Source organism: Sapajus apella, unplaced genomic scaffold (genome assembly GCF_009761245.1).
Source record: "Sapajus apella isolate SASKATOON/1434 unplaced genomic scaffold, GSC_monkey_1.0 scaffold63, whole genome shotgun sequence".
Taxonomy (NCBI): domain Eukaryota; kingdom Metazoa; phylum Chordata; class Mammalia; order Primates; family Cebidae; genus Sapajus; species Sapajus apella.
Genome location: NW_022437003.1, coordinates 12,064,375 through 12,081,968, shown reverse-complemented (window position 1 = coordinate 12,081,968; position 17,594 = coordinate 12,064,375). Strand labels below are relative to the sequence as shown.

Below are 17,594 nucleotides of genomic sequence, written 5' to 3'. Positions count from 1 at the left end.
TTAATCTGTTTCCCTTTATAACTAAAATTAAACGGGTATGTAAGATCTATATTTTGCCTTTACCCTTTTAGATTACCAGGGAGGGTAAACATGTAGGCGGACCAGCTAAATGGCAGAATACTATAAAGCAGCAGAGTATCTCTGGAATTCACAGAAAGAAGAATCCTAACCTCTAAGCACTGACCTGGCCATGAACTACAAAGAAACTTCTTTACCTTTTCATTCACGGGCAAATAAACTGACAGGTTCACCAACTACTGGTCAGAATAAGTGCAGCAGATGCACATTAATACATTTGCATACATAGGTTTTAACACTAAAGCAATAAATGTAAAGTTATTTATGGAGTTGCTTTTTAACACATGAATTCATGATCATTATTTAGTGTATAAGAATTAAAATTCAGGTGAGAACAGAGGACAATTTGTAGAGCTGACTTTTTCCCTCCAGTTCCTGGGGTGAAAAGGGGGACATAGATTGCAGCTAGTGTCTTGTGTTACGTAAACAAAAGAGCCTGAAAGAACAGTTGATATAACTTTTTCTTCATTGCATGGTACAAGGGAAACTCTAGTATTTCATGTTTTGTTCCTCACTCTCCTTTCCCACTTTGGTGGGTGCTAAAGTGGATGTGATTTCATGGTGGGAGAGTGGGCAATGTTGACATTTTAATTGCTTTAATTTACAAGTCTTCTATATAATGAAGGATAGTTAAATGAAAGACAAAATCAATTTTATGGCCTTGTTGAATGATGACAGATTAGCATGACTTTCTACACAGTTACCGAAGGACAACAGGAATAATATCGCACTAGTAGTTGTTTAACATTTGTGAATGTAAGTGCAGTGTAAAAGCCTGCAGACCTTGATTGATCCTTTTTGCCAAATTTGTGTACACTAAACTCGCAATTCAGCTGCAGAATCTTTGATAGCAAATACGTGGGCGTAACTGTTGATGAGACTTTGATATACATCTTAGTTTTGAGATAATTCTGAACCTTATCAGCATATTCATTTGCCATTTATAGACATGGAAAGGCCGTTATTGCCAGATCTCTCTCAACCAAACCACAAAGTGGTTGAGTATTAAATCATGGTTTAATCAAAGGTACAGAAAAACCTGTGTTATTTGTGAATTTCTCTCTTATTTCACCTGGGCCCTTTATGCATTTTTTTTTGGTGGGAGGGAGTTGAAAACAAAAAGCAATATTTATAACAGTGTTCATTCATTCAACAAATATTAATTGAGTAGTTAGCTATGTAGCAGACCATTTTTTAGACACTTGGGATACATCAGTGATCAAAACAAATAGCATCTTACTTTCATGAATTTTACTACCAAAAGTGGATTATGAGCAGAAAACGTTAGAATATATCAGTAAATTGTGTGTTATGAGTTAATGTGTTAAGACAAAAATGAATGAGGCAGGCTAAGAGGGTATGACATGGGAGCAGGAAGAAGAGAGGATTTCAAGATAGGCAACATGGAGGAGAAGGGATTGAACACGGTTCTTCAATGCAGGTAAAAGAATGAACAATGCCAATATGGGGTGGGGAGCAGAGTGGGAGAGAGCTGAGGACATGCAAGTGGAAAGGCCCTGAACCAGAGTGTTCCTGGCATGGGAAGGAGCCCCGTGTGACCAGAGGAGTGAGGAAGGGAGATGAAGAGGGAGGATTAAGAGGGAATAGGGATCAGACAAAATTTGGTGGACCTTGCAAAGACTTTGACTTTATTCTCAGTGACGTATGGAGCACTGAAGCGATCTGCATATAGGAGTAACACCATCTGACAGATTTTTTTAAGGATCACTGGGGCTGTTGAGTTCAGAACAGACTAGAGTGGGACCCTGGGGAAGCAAAAAAGCCAGTTTGGAGGCTATGATGGCAAGCCAAAGAAACAGTTGTAGCTCATCTGTGTGGTACAGCAGAAGCAGTGAAAGTGGTCAGGGTCCTTGTGTATTTGAAGGTGTAGCCAGCAGGTGTTCATGATGGATTATATGTAGGTTGTGGGAGAAGAAGAGCAATGAGTAATTCACAGGTTTCACCTGAGCACAAGGAAAAATGGAAGGGTCATTTGGGGACACAGAGGAATGGTCAGGAGCTCAGAGACAGACATGTCAAATGTGAAACCTATACCAGACATCCAAGTGGAGATATTAAAAAAGCAGTTATGGCTGGGTCCAGTGGCTCATGCCTGTAATCCTAGCACTTTGGGAGGCTGAGGCAGGCAGATCACCTGAGGTGAGGAGTTTGAGACCAGCCTGGACAATATGGTGAAACCCCATCACTACTAAAATACAAAATATCAGCTGGGTGTGATGGCATGCATCTGTAGTCCCAGCTCCTCAGGAGGCTGGGGCAGAGGAATTGCTTGAACCTGGGAGGCAGAGGTTGCAGTGAGCAGAGATCCTGCCACTGCATTTTAGCCTGGGCGACAGAGTGAGACTCCATCTCAAAAAAAAAAATTAAAAATAAATTAAAAAGCAGTTATGCAAACCTCAGGTTAAAAATGAGGTCTGGGTCAGTGGCTCATGCCTGTAATCCAAGCACTTTGGGAGGCTGAGGCGGGTAGATCACAAAGTCAGGAGTTCAAGATCACTCCGGCCAACATAGTGAAACACCATCTACTAAAAATACAAAAATTAGCCTGGTGTGGTGGCATGCACCTGTGGTCCCAGCTACTCAGGAGGCTGAGGTGGGAGAATTGCTTGAACCCAGGAGTTGGAGGTTGCGGTGAGCAGAGAACATGCCATTGCACTCCAGCCTGGGTGACAGAGTGAGACTCCATCTCAAAAAGAAAAAAAAAAAAAGGCCTGGTCCAGAAATAAATATTTAAATTGACATTATAAGCACCTGCTCATTTATTTCTCACAATGACCCTATGAGATTGGCATTATTATTACTATCCTAATTTTATCCACGTGGAAATAAGTCACAGAGAAGTTATGTGACATAGTGAAGGTACTACAGCTGATAAGAGAAAGAACTGGAATTTGGATTCTGTTTCATATGACTTCAAAACCTATCAAACCTTAACGGTCATGATTTACCACAAGACAGCAAACTTATGTTACCAGCTTTTCTATGAGGACACATTTAAAGCTGGACATTGCTAAAGGAAAGAAGAGATGGAACTAGGAATGTATCCTACCATTGTATTCCAAAATAATTTTTTGGGCCAGGTGCAGTGGCTCATGCCTATAATCCCAGCACTTTAAGAGGCCGAGGCAGGTGGATCACTTGAGGTCAGGAGTTTGAGACCAGCCTGGCTGTCTCGACTAAAAATAAAAAAATTAGATAAGAATTTATCTAAATAAGAAACCGTGTCTCTACTAAAAATACAAAAATTAGTCAGGTATGGTGGCACATGCCTGTAGTCCCAGCTACTGGGGAGGCTCAGGCAGGAGAATCACTTGAACCTGGGAGGCAGAGGTTGCAGTGAGCCGAGATCACACCATTGCACTCCAGCCTGGGCAAAGAAGTGAGACTCCATCTCAAAAAACAACAACAACAAAAAAAATTGGCTGGGACTCACTCTGAGAAATGTACTTTATGGCATCTCACATAACACACATACATATTTATTATAATTGAAATAAAATATTTCCCAAAATACCCTTAAGGTGTAAATTACTCTGGTGTTTTTTATGTTATCCTATCCCATCCCTTGCCACTCTACTCCACTCTAATATATTTTTATTATAAAATTGCTAATGATGACCCTCCTAAATGATTTTACAACCTACAATTTGAAAAACAATTTTACTTAATTGGTGGATTTCTAGGGGCTACTTCTAAACTCAGAAAAAGCATTTGCAGAAAAAAAAAACAACCCACTTTGGTACTGAATGGCTGAGAGTGTGATAAATTTATTCTGTTACCTGGACATGAGTCAAGGTGAAAAAGAAAAATTCCGAAGAGTAAGTACTGACCTAGTCCTTGGGCAGAGGGGGCATGGGGCCTCACTGATAAGTTTAGGGGCCAATAAAAATGTTTTAATTTCTATTACAGTCAGAAGACAAAAAATGAATATAATCCAACCCATGGATTATATTTGTCTTTTTAGCCACACAGTCATAAAATACAGTTTTTGATATTTTGTATGGTGAAAGGGGCTCACAAAGGCAAAAGGACCTAAGACCACAGAAGTCATAATGGGCCCTACAAAGAGGGAAAGAGGAGCAGTGACAAAGACCGTTCTTTTCCAAGGTAGTACAGTGGTTATGAAGATATACCCTAGAGCCATACTTCCTAGGTTCTGATCCCCACTCTGCGACTTACTGGCTGTATGACCTTGATTAAGGCATTTAACCTCTTCCTGCCTCAGTTTCCACACTCATAAAATAGGACTAATGATAGTAATCATATTAGTGAGTTGTTTCAAAGAGCAAATTAATAAGTGTAAAGCACTTAGAATAATGTGCCTGACACATAGTGAGTGAGTGTTAGCACAAAGTGAAGAGTGAGGTCCACTATGTTTCTCTTTCTGCTTCATCCTTGTTCTGTTCTTCCGGGATTCTAATGAAAATTTAAAAGCTGATGCTTTTCTGATATCTTACTCTTTGGAGCAGACCATATGAGTTACAAATTCAGGAACAGTCACAGATTGAGAAAATTTCTTGCAGTTAAATTTTACCCCAATTCAATCCTTCTTGCTTAGACAACAAATGAGAAAGGACATCACCCCCAGACTCTGAAACTTAGGAAAATTTACATTAAGAATAGGTCATCCTCTGGGTAAAGTCAGATGGATCAACCTTGAAATCTCTGTTGCAAATGACCACATGGAAATGACCTACTGGAAATTTCATGAGTGTGGGGAGGGAAACAGAAAAGGAGAGAGAGATACAGGGAGAAGAAAAGAGGGAGGCAAAGAGGAAGGGAAGGAGAAAGAGAGCACAACTTTTCAGTTTGGGAGCCCATACATATTGGTCAGAAGATCAGATCAAAAACCACAGAAACCAGGGGCGGTGGCTCACACCTGTAATCCCAGCACTTTGGGAGGCCAAGGTGAGTGGATCATCTGAGGTCAGGAGTTCGAGAGCAGCCTGGCCAACATGGTGAAACTCCGTCTCTAGTACAAATACAAAAATTAGCCAGGCATGGTGGTGCATGCCTGTAATTCCAGCTACTGAGGAGGCTGAGGCAGGAGAATCACTTGAACCTGGGAGGGGTAAGTTGCAGTGAGCCAAGATGGTGCCACTGGACTCCATCCTGGGCAACAAGAGCGAAACTCTTTCCCAAATAACCCAGAGTCTTGGCTTTCTAAATTCCAATGGAACATCTTCTCTTCTCTGAATAATGGACAAAAGTATTCTGTGATGGGTTGGGAGATATGCTGGTTCCAAAACCCAAGTCTGCCACTTGTGAGCTGAATCATCTCTCTGAACCTCTGAAACTTGCAACATGTGGATAACACTTTCTGCCTAATTTTCATTGCACTTCGAAAACCAAATATGAAAATGCTTTGCCAGCAGCCAAGTGCTACACAAAGGCAAGAAACAGATGTGGTCTGGGTGAATGGGACAGCTTTAGATGTCTAGCTCTGGCAAAACTAAGGCACTAAAATGAAAAATGTGAAACACAGACTGATTTCCCCTAAAGTGTTGCCTTTGCCAAGGCCAAAAACTCAATACACCCAAATAGACCAGAAACACTGACCCCTGCATTTAACAATTTGTACATTTAAGCCTCTTCCATGCTTCTACTGTCACTCATCATTATATGAAATATGGTCTCAGAATATTATGTTCCATTAGTAAGAGACAGAGTGCTTGAATTTTACAAGTGTTTTTGAGTCACAGACATTTCTAACTTCTTAGTGTGGTCCTGGCCTCACTTCGCCTTTTCACTTGATAACAGTCGTCAAAAAGGCACCTTGCATGCTGAAGCTAGAAGCAATTATACTTCAGACTAGGACCATGTGATTTGCCACATAGGCTGCTAATCCAGCTTAGCCCAAGGCAGACACTCAGCCAAATAACCAGGGAGCATTGTTCTTTTACAGTCCCCTCTTCTCTTTTCTTCATCCTCTCCCTCTTTCCCCAACTGAATGCCCTAATTATTTGTTTTGACCTTACGAAAACACAACCCAAGGTTCAAGGTAAAACCTTCCCTTCTGAAGTGGGGAGACTGAAAGATCCTCTGTGGATCTGCAGAAGTCTAGAGCTGTTCACTACCTCCCTCTCAAACCATAGAATGACACAGTTTGCACAGCTGTGAAGCCAGCTGCCCTGTGTTTCTTCCAGACCTCATGCCACACTGCCTCCCAGCAACATCCTTGCTCTATCTGCTCATGACCCTGGCTGTAATCAGCTACGATGCAACTGTTTCAATAACAAAAATGATTTCTCCCAACAGTTTTGGCAGGAAACCCCTAAGTGCCTTCTGTGTGTAAGGAGACTTGGTTCTAGAAACAGTTTCTCCAGGTTAAAGTTATTCAGTTGGAATAGAACAGCCAGAAGCAAATGTATGACTGAATGGGTTTTTTACTTATTTATTTATTTTGTCTTTGAGTTTTACAGTTTAGAAGACCCTCATAAATTATGAATTTTATTCATTAAAAAAGCAAAATGTTTCAGCCAATTGGGGCTGGAGATGTAACAGATAATGCAGAACACACCAGATTTTGGTTGGTTGCTGCTTCTCTGTTATCCATGATTTGTGATTCCACATGGTTTTCGTGGGTGTATTTTACTGCATTTGAAAATAAATAACACCTGGTTAATAGGTTTTGAGCAAATTAGATGCTTGATACATTATTACAATTGTGCAAAATTTCATAATGACTAAATATTTTTTCAAGCTGTAAAATGCCTGAGGTAGTTTTCTTTTAACCTCTCATGTAAGAAGTTCATTTTTAATCATTAGTGTGGTTTCTGAAATCTTAGCCAAAGATGGTCCCTACACTCCAGATACCACTCTATCCTCACCTCAAAAATCCTCCCTCTGCTATGAAGCCTTGGCAACCAGAGAGCCTTGCCAACAATCACTCTAAGTGATGCTTGGTTTGCTGTGTAGTGGGTTAGAAAATTCTTCTTTGTTTTTCAAAGTTGATTTATATGTTTGCATCTATAGGTCAGATCAGGTGTTCTTTCAGGTATCTTAAGAACATTTAAATTTCTAGAAATAAAAGATTTGCCCTTGTTTTTCTTGACTGCCAACATGAGTCAAACCATGTCACCACTTGGTTCATAGAACAGCAGCCAAATAAATGGCAACATGTGTTAAGTCTAAGACCAACTGAAACCATCCACAAAAATAATACCAGGTAACACAAAGTAAGCTCAAATCGGCCTTAAACTCACTTCATTGGCCTCTGGGTTACGGCTCATATAACATGACATGTATGAACAATTTCTGTTGTAAAGCTACCTCATAGAGAAATATATCATCTATGGAGTCCTTTCATAAACCCAATTATAGTAACAATTCAGCAGAGTTATAGCTACTGGGATCTGCGTTCTATCTCCTCTGTGGTTCTGCTTATTAAAGACAGTGAAGTGATAATATTGAGGTGGGAAAGAAACAATGACTGAATTTAGCAAACACAAAAAAGGCTGGCATAATTACTCAATCAGGCGTAACTTTAGTTCCCTCTTATTGCTGTGTTGCCAGATTCATTTATTATAGATGTTTCATCCTAAGTAAAAGCTATAAGCAGTCCCTTTATACACAAATATGAATGTCATGTCAATATCTCGCCAATTTATTTGCACCAAATTGTACATGATTCATTAAAAAAATCACCTGGTTATTTAGTTTAAATTTAATCATCACAGTACTTTGTTAGCTAAGATCTTTGGTGGCAAGGGGCAGAAGGAAAATAAGAATAGTGATTAATAAAACATTGCTAATTAATAATTAATAAAAATATATTGTTTGGGGAAAAAGTCCAACTGAAAAAGATATGATTTCTTTTAACCTTATACCAAAGCTCAAAGTAGAAGGTATTCATACCAAATTTGTTATTCCACAAGTTGAAATGGTAACACTAATTTTTAAAAGAAATCACATATTGTATAATAAAAAGGCACAGAAGGGGACCAAGTAGAGAAATAGATGTTAATGTACAAACGAAAGCTTTCTGCAGCCAAGACTCATCATTCAGAACTAGAGGAAAATAAGAATCTTGCTATGGATACTAGTGCATTGATTCAAGTTTTTAGTGCCTTTGCTGCACACAAAGTATTGTGAAGCAAATGTGTATTAAAGCTAGTATTAATGTGTATTAAGGCTAGTGCAATTTTATTTCTAGCTGCTGGTTGCCATAGGCCTTTATTTTCTGTCAATCTCTGAAAAACTCAAATAGAGCCCAAAAGTCACAATGAATCTTGAGCACAGTCTGTGTGTCTTTTCTAAATCATAACTAGTTTCATTTCTCTTGTGGCTTTTCTTGGTGACTTAAGAAAAAATAATGACATTATTTATGTGGATTCATAAAACATCATTATTTTTTCCCTGAAGTTCTTAGTTTCTGTAAATCTCTGGCTGGGGTTCAATTATTTTATTCCCCTGAGTGGGAGACCAAGATTTCAAGACTTGGGTTCTCAAATTCTTTCATTACTTTCCTGGCCCTGCCTAGGATTTGGATAAAATTTCTATGTGAAGCTTTAGAGGCTGTACAGTCAGGAGCAGATGAAAACAGTGGTATGGAAAGCAAAAGGTGGAGCTCTAGCCTTCCTTGGGTAGTGGGCCTCCCACTGATTTGCAGTCTCTCATCATGCACAGAAGGAGAAAACGTCTAGAGCTCATAGACTCACATGGGAGATGCTCTGGTCAGGTAAAGGTGAAATAATGGTCTGAGCACTCTTGGTGGTGTTGGGAAGCTTTACAGTATCAGAAGAACGTAAGTGTGGATTTGAGTCAAAGTCATGAGTTTGAACTCTGACTGTTGTGTAATTTTAGAGCAAGTTTATTATCTTTTTGAATTTTAGCTTGCTTACCTATAAAATGGAAATACTCTACAGCCTGCAGAACTGTAAGCCAAATAAACCTCTTTCCTTTATAAATTAGTTTTAAAAATGTAAATACTCATATCTCAGAGTTCTGAGAGCTGAGCTAAAGGGAGATAGGAAGTGAAGTACCTGGCATAGTCAGTGATTTATAAGCACCTTTCAAACAACTCAGGCAAAAAGGAGGCGGTTTCTTTTCATAAAACCTTGATGTGGTATCACAGTGACAAGGAAAGATGACTTGTTATCTTTTATTTTGACTTATTGCATGAAACATTAATCTAACAAACGTTCATCAGAAGCTTGCCATATACACAATACAAGTTAACAGTTCAATCAACAACTAAATCTGTCAGTAGAAATACCAACATCCATCAGAGATTTCCTTTCTGAGGCAAGGGACAATGTCTGCCTATTTCACCAGTAAATCCTCAGTGGCTAGCAGAGGGCATGGCCTGCAATAGATGCTCAAAGAGTATTCGTTGAATGAAGGAATGCATGAGAGTAATGACCACTTTCTCCATCAGTACATCTTTAGACCATACTTATTGGATTCCTTCTTCATTATCTAGTAACATCTACAGACATCATCATATATCTAGTCCTTGATTTCTTCTGGTCACTTCTGTACATGAAGTTCTAGAACAAGGAGACAAACCTTCCCCTCAGAGCTGTCTAAAGCCCGTCAGGCCTCTTAGCATTACCGTTTCCACTCTTTCAGCCCCTGGAATAGCCTAGAGACCTGGTGTTCTCTATAGAGTTTGTGTTTAGGTCATATGGAAAGAAAGGGTGATTTTTACTCATGTTATATTATGGTCACAATATCACTTGCAATGATACCATTAGCTTTTCCTCATTAATATTCAGCTCATGGTCTCCTCCCAAGTGACTTCCTAGACATGAAGAAAGATTTAAAATGCAATTCTTGCAAAGAACACTAGATGTTACTTCCCCTACACTTCACAAACAGGGATGCCTTTGATTTTGCTGATTTTGAAAATGTGGAAGTGGAAATGAAACTGGTATAGCCTGACCATAGTGTGTTTCTCCTCATTGACCTAGAATTTTTTTTCTTTTTGACCTGAATGCTAGGAACTGTCATCATTGTGATAGAAATCATGGGTGCCTCCCATGTGGTATATTTATGAAAACAATACTTGAACTTTTAAAAATAAACCTTGTTGAAATGGAAATGATGTGCTTTACCTCAGAGACTATCCTTCATCTCCAAGTCCTGAGAATATAAACTTAGATGAAACAGAATTTTTCTTTCATTCTTTTTTCGTGCTCAGGTTGCCTTAAAATTTAGAGAAGGAAAATTATTATTAAGATATTTAAAGAATTGAGCAGAAAGAAAGCTGAGAGATTACCTATTCTAGTGAACACATCTTGTAAATGAGGAAATTGTGGCCTGTAGAACTCTGATGTCCATAAAAAGAGAAAAAGAAAATAAAATGAAAAGGGAAAATCCTCAGAATGTAGAAATTTCATAGTAACTTAGTTCCAGGGGTATGCTGGGCCAACTCTGTAAATTCACCAGAGCTGACTGTGCATCTTTCTTTCCAGTTTCAAGCTTAGTGTCATCATATTGGTGGCTTGAAATTGGTCATGGAGGCAACACGTACACCATGGAAGTCAGCAAAAAGAACTATAAATTAGAGCATTGGTTGTTAAACATTTACCAGCACGCCAGTGCTCAGTTCACAGAGCTGAGTATTATATTTAATAGACACACTGTTAGCACTAAGTACACATACAAATAGTTTAGGCATGTTTCATTTGCTGCTAAAAATATTGAAAGAAAAGTATCAGAATGGCTTTGCTCAACCAATTTAATGTGGCAACTTAGTGTTCAAATATTATTTATTTCAAAGGATCTGGAAGTATGTTGATAGGTAACTTTATCATTGCTTTACTGCTATTTTAATATGGAAAAATCGGTATGGCTAAGGTGAAACATTGTAAGCATGTCTATTCAAAATAGGCTTCCATCTTTATAATACATATAAATCTGAATGATATAGGCATATTAAACAATTTCTCATAAAAGATATTTTATCCCCTCACGTCATATTTTGGTCATGTATGAAGAGGAAAGTGGATTGTCTTTTGCAGTCCACTCAAAAATAAGTCAGGTGGGTCAGCATCTCAACATATTGCACAGCATTTCCACATTTACCAGCTAATGCTACTGCAATGCATAACCCTGTTTGCAGCCCAGTTTCAATCAAATAAACGGTGCATCATTTGCAGTGCCCCCATACAAGGCTTGCCAGCTGACAAGGTGCATCTGGAAGCAAGAAGTCAACAATGTTCAGAATTCCCCCAGCCTCACTCTCCTTAGCATCATTACTTGACTAGATCAGAACTTTAAGAAAGTCATTATATGTAGGCCTTCCACAGGAAGCCTCTATCAATCATATTTCAGTTTCTGCAAGACACATGCGTTTTTTAAGTAACGGAGAGAAAGATTTTATTCATTCATTTGTTTTCCGAATAGTTGCTAACTTAGAGTCAGTGCAGCTGCAGATGAAATGGGGGTTCCAGGTGAGCACCTGACTTGCTGCAAGGAGACATGAGCAACCAACCTCCTTTATACTCTTCTTTTTTTTTTTAAAAAAAAAGTGACTCGATGATAACCATAAAGGACCACCTGTGCATACACCAAGAAACCAGATTAGAATTTCACATTATGCACCAAGATGGTGTAGGGTAATACATGAGAATAGTTGCCCTCTTGGTGTGTTTTAAAGCTTGCCAAGGCATTTTCAGGCATTCTGACGTTTAAAGAGATACGGAGTGGAAGATCAGTGATGAAGAAAATGGCAAAGGATGGAGAATTCCAGAAAAAATGAGAAGTCAAACATAAAAGACATTGATAAATCTTGTTTAAATTACTTTAACTTATTCTACCTGAACAAATGAATCAAGCAAAAAATTTTAGTGGTACTTAGCTTAAATATTACTGCATAATGGGCTTGGCATTTTTCCTTGATGTAGGAAGTGAGACGTGGTGCATTAGGACAATTAGATTTGTCAACTGGGAACTAGAATTACCTGATTTTGACAAGTTTGATATAACTAGGTACAACAGCATCTCTCTCTATGGGGCCAATCTCTTAGGACACTATCAAACCCTTTTTAATTAACAAATCCTGGAAAAAACAGTTATCACCATCAACCCCCTGTGGTGCAACAGAATAGTCCCCTGGAATAGTCCCCTGGGAAGAGAGACCTTTAGAAAGAAGATTGGGTTTTACTTTCTTTAGGGGTTTGGTTGGGTTAATTAGTATGAAGGTGCAACATTTTATTTTTTCATCTGTAGCTGGGCTTTTAGGTTGACTCCATATCTTAGCTATTGTGACAATCGCTGTAGTAAACATGAGGGTGCAGATATTTCTTTCACATATTGATTTTATTTCTTTGGTATATACCTAGAAAGGGAATACTGGATCATATAGTAGTTATATTTTTTAATTTTTTAAGGAACCTCCATACTGTCCTCCATTATGGAACAGCCCATCTACAGATGAATGGATAAAGAAAATGTGCTGTCTTTACACATGTGTGTTGCATGAGCATGCGTGCACACACACAATGGACTACTATTGAACCATAAAACAGAATGAAATCCTGCCATTTGCAGCAAGATGGGGAAACTCAGAGGACATTATGTTGAGTGAAATAAACCAGGCACAGAAAGACAAATATCACATGATCTCACTCATATGTAGAATCTTAAAAAGTTGATTTCATATTAGCGGGGAGTGGAATGGTGATTACTAGAGACTGAGGAGCGTGGAGGAGACAAGAATTGTGGTTGAGGAGGACTGGGAAAGGTTGGTCAACTGGTACCAAGTTACAGTTAAATAGGAGGATATACACAGTAGGGTGACTATAGCAAATAACGTGTTGTGCATTTTAAGACAGCTAAAAGAGATGATTTTGAATGTTGTCACCAAAAAAAAATGATAAGTGTTTAAAGTGGTGGATATGGTAGTTGCCCTGATTTGATCATTTATGCTATGTATACATGCATTGAAACATCACATCTCATAGATATGCACAATTATTTTGTGTTGAGTATAAATTTAAAAATCAAATTAAAAAATTTTCACCTTCTTTCTCTTTTTGAGAAACGAATGAATTCCAATCTTGATTTGGGTTGGGATCCATGGGTTTTGCAGAGTCTAGCCCACTGGGTTTGAATCCCACCTGCAGCCTCACTATGTATGGGACCGGAAGTTAATTGATGAACCCTCTATGTCTTACTTCCTCTGGGGTAAACTGGGGATAATGTTATAATAGCATCTATTTCACAGTTGTGAGGATTATGATAAGGCAATATGAATAAAGGTCTTAGAATGGTTGTGGGGACAGAGAGAGCACTGAGGAAATGTTCACTGGCCCAGTCAGCCCCTGATACTAGTAAGCATCAGAGACTCTGCACCTGCTGGGAGAAGAGTCACAGACGAACTCAGGCTGAGCAGAGCCAGCTGGCTCAGCTGTGAGATCCCTCTGTGAGGCGATGTTTTTGCGTTGCTTCTCCTTCTGTACAGATCTGTTTAGAAGCGCAGAGGAAAATCTCTTTAACTCCCCAAGTCGAGCCTTGGCTGAAGCAACCTCTCTTATGCCATCGTTCAGACTGTGGCTGGGAAGTCTTGAGTCTCTTTTAGGTAACTCAACTTAGGGGGTAAATTATTTAACTCAGAAGGCAGGTAAAAGATGTGATATGCCAGTGTTTAGTCACTTATAATTCTAACTGCTTGGGATGCTGATGTGATTTGAAATGTCACAGGATGTGGGAAGCAGGGTATGAGTCAGTGAAGACTTCAGGTCCTCTTGTCCTTTCCTTCGGAAAACCTTGCTGTGCCCTCCCATTGTGGGGACTCTCAAACTGATTTTACAGTTGTTCCAGAGTGGGGATAGTGGGATTAGCATTCCAGATACTAATACATGTGTTTTTACTACAGTCATCTATTTAGCATCTCCTATGCCCAGACCTTGTGTAGACACTATGGGCACAATGATAGGCAAGCAAGCTCCTCATTTTTGGGAACATGAGTCTGGCTGGGTAGAGGGATTGCAAACAGATGGTGACATAGTTGAGACACAGACAAAACATCTCTGGACACAGGAAGTGAAGAGATTGGCCCTGTCTGGGAGAGTGAGGGATCTTTACAGAGGAAGGCACTGAGGTTGGTCCTCAAAGGATGAGTAGGCTATTTCCTAAGAATGAAGGCTTGTGTGGAGGGACATGGAGGAGGGGCTTCAAGAATTGAGGAGCATTTTAATCAGAGAAGATGGTCTGCACAAAACTCATTTGGGATTTAAGTCCCCCTGGTTTACATATGTATTCCTTGCATATGTATTCCTTCAAAAACATTCATAGGTGATCTGCAGTGCACCAAAGTGGCCATGGCATGACAAAGACATCTCTGCTGTCAAGGAACACATGCAAGAGGAAAGACAGGTGTGGAAGGTGAATGTGATGTGGCATAAGAGCCCAAGTAGCCTCTGTATTGGGGGGTTAGAGGGAGTGGCAGAAAATGGGGAGCCTGCCCAGTAGAGCCTGGGGACCCAGTGTGGCTTTTCAGTGAAGACTGTGCTTGAGCAGGGCTCAGGAAAGATCAGTTTCCCCCAGAAAGGCAGAGGAGAGAGTGTGTGTCAAGGCATGAGTGCAAATCGCACACACACATTGCAAAGAACAAGAAATCTGGTAGGGCTGGATCCTGTTGTGGGACCAAGGATGTGCAGAGGATGAGACTGGAGAGGGAGCTGGACAAGGCAGGACCCTGGAGGCTTTTGCTCCAAAAAGCTCGTGATAGTAACATGAGAAAGGTGGATCAGAGCAGCCCAAAACGAGAGGCAGGGAGAGGGAGGTACTGGGTTGATCGTAAACATTTGACAAGACATGATAAAGGCTTGAGTTAGAGCAGTAATAGGAATGGAAAATTAATTTAGGATCAAGACATTTTTAAGAGGTGAATTACCCAGGACCTAGTAAACAATGACTATGAAGGATTAGGGAGAGGGGTAGATGACCTCTATATTTCCGCCTTAGGTAGACTAGTGGTTCTACTTACCAGTTCAGAAATCAGAGAAGGGGCAGATGCTCACAGAACTGGTTAATGAACTCACACTTACACAGGGGAGTGTTGGGGTGACATCGTTGTGAAGGATTCAAGCAGGCAGTGAATACACAGATTGGGGACTCAGGAGAAATGTTCATTTTTACTAAACTCATAAGTGGGTAGATCTGGGTCGAAGATTCCTGCTCAGTATATCACCAGTGGGTTGAATTGTGCCAAAGTGTGGATCCCTTCAAAGTATGGATCCAGGATGGTCCAGTAGGACCAGGTCACTTTCCCAGACCAGGGTCTGCCATATGCAATCAGGCTATTGTTTTACCCTACTGTACCTTAAACAGAAAAAACACCCTTTCCTATATTTGCCATGACATGGCAAAAGGTTAAGGAAGCTCTATGCTAGGGAAGCCGTGGGGAGTAATGGAAGGGAATTAGGATCAGACTCCCATAGAACATCAGTTTTAAAGGACTGCAGAAAAATAGGACCCAGTACAACTGCTGGGGACGGACAGAGGGACCAGAATGTGGACAAGGGCAAGGCTGGGGGAAAGTGGCATTCTGGGGAAATGGAAGAAACAGTAGGTTCAAATGCAGCAGAGAGTCCAGGGAGACCATGTCCCTGTCATTTGGCAGAGAGAAAATGGCTAGTGACTCAATCAAATACTCTTTCAGCCGACTCGTAGAAGCCCAGTTTCAGTAGGCAGGAGAGTCAAGAGAAGTGAGAAATAGAGGCGTTAAAAGTTCATTTCTCATTCCAGGACATTGGCTGTGAGTGAAAGGTGAGAACAAGTGCCCTAGTTAGAGTGAGACAGACATCAAGAGAGGTTTCATTTTGTTTTTCAATGATACACAGAGGTGTGGCTCATCTGATTTACCCAGTTAGGTTACACGGTCTCCAAGGAAGAGATCCTATTTTCCAAGGTTCTGGGTGTATTCAGATGCTAATTCAGGACGTGCAGGTTCACGTATTGATTTCTGTCACAGAATTATTCAAACAGTATTTATTATGTGTGCATCAATTCAAAATGTAACTTCTTGATAAGTTTATACATATGTTACACATACGCATTTCATAAGGGGAGGGAACGGATTTGACAATTTTAGGTAGCAATAAGGAATTAAAAATATTGGGATTCAATGGTCAATTATCCTCTTTCTGTGGAGATTTTCTTTTACCTAGATTTATTTTAAAGATATTTTGTGCCTACTTTTCTCTGCACAGTGGCCTTTCTCCTACATTCATCTGTTAAGTAACATTTTCCCTCCCATAGTACTCAGACCATATGTTCCCCTTCTGTAGTGTTTTGATTTTTTTTTTTTTTTTTTTGTGGAATAAGTGGTACTTGAGGGTGGGCCTCATCATTCTCAAATACTGAGCAAACATACTAATTGAGCTTACGTGTAAGATCAGCTCTTCCAACAAGTTATTGATCAAAAATACCACCCTTCCCATTACACTTCAATGGAAAGGTCTATGTTAATTTATACTGTGTAAAGCACGCCAAACAAAATATGATCGTCCATATTAAGGTTTCTGTTTGCACCAGGATGTGTCATTGAATCGCAGAAAAGTGCTAGAAGTGATTACAGATTATAACACATGGACTCTATTTTCAACTCCCATTTTTAATTTAAACTTCTAGCAAATCCAGAAGGATTTCCAGACATTTATATGAAGATACAATATGGATGTGATAATAACGAGACCTTTAAATAAGAAAATATGTTCTTTGAAATAATGAATGGAATAAAATAATTCTACTGAATTGACAGAGCACACAGTAGAAGTCTTTCTTTTGTAGAAGTGGCAACCAGTCATTGGTGTTCAGTGATTTCTGTTCGCATTTCTATGAAATAAAATTTTGCACAGACTTTTTAAGAAAAAGTTTATATCTCTAGATAGAAAGACTGGTAATTTCAGCTCAGTTCTATTTAATGCCAGGATTTCTTAATGGACATGCAACAACTGAAGTTCCACATTTGGGAGTTGCCTCTTGTGTGAATGTAAACCAAGGAATGTTCACACCCTGTATCAACTCAATTTTTTTTTTTTTTTTTCTTGAGATGAAGTCTCACTCTGTTGCCTGGGCTAGAGTGCAGTGGCACGATCTTGGCTCACTGCAACCTCCGCCTCCTGGGTTCAAGCAATTCTCCTGCCTCAGCCTCCCAAGTAGCTGGTATTATAGGCACTCGCCACCATGTCCAGCTAATTTTTGTACTTTTAGTAGAGATGAAGTTTCACTGTGTTGGCCAGGCTGGTCTTGAACTCCTGACTTCATGATCCACCCGCCTCGACCTCCCAAAGTGCTGGGATTGCAAGCATGAGCCACTGCGCCCGGCCAACTCAATATTTTAACAATAATGTGACAAATAGTACATTTTCCCCAATTAACTTCCAGTTACTATAACTTACATCATCTACCCTCACCTGATTCACTAGTGTATTTTTCAGAGTTTAAACAATTTATCACTTTCCTGAAGGTATAAGAAACGCAATTTTACTTATTCTATTACTTAGTTTTAATTCAGACATTTGAAAAACACCACACTTTGA

The 17,594-nt window shown here is 39.6% G+C and overlaps 1 protein-coding gene and 1 long non-coding RNA gene across 9 annotated transcripts in view; one reads left to right on the top strand and one right to left on the bottom strand.

Moving 5' to 3' along the window:
* PHACTR1 (phosphatase and actin regulator 1) overlaps positions 1-17,594 on the top strand; it is a 586,592-nt gene that overhangs the window by 39,083 nt on the left and 529,915 nt on the right. The window lies entirely within an intron of this gene.
* Positions 12,693-13,669, bottom strand: LOC116529788. Its single transcript, XR_004259669.1, has 2 exons — positions 13,224-13,669; positions 12,693-13,069 (listed from the first exon to the last, which is right to left on the bottom strand). It is a non-coding gene; the product is annotated as an uncharacterized LOC116529788 (long non-coding RNA).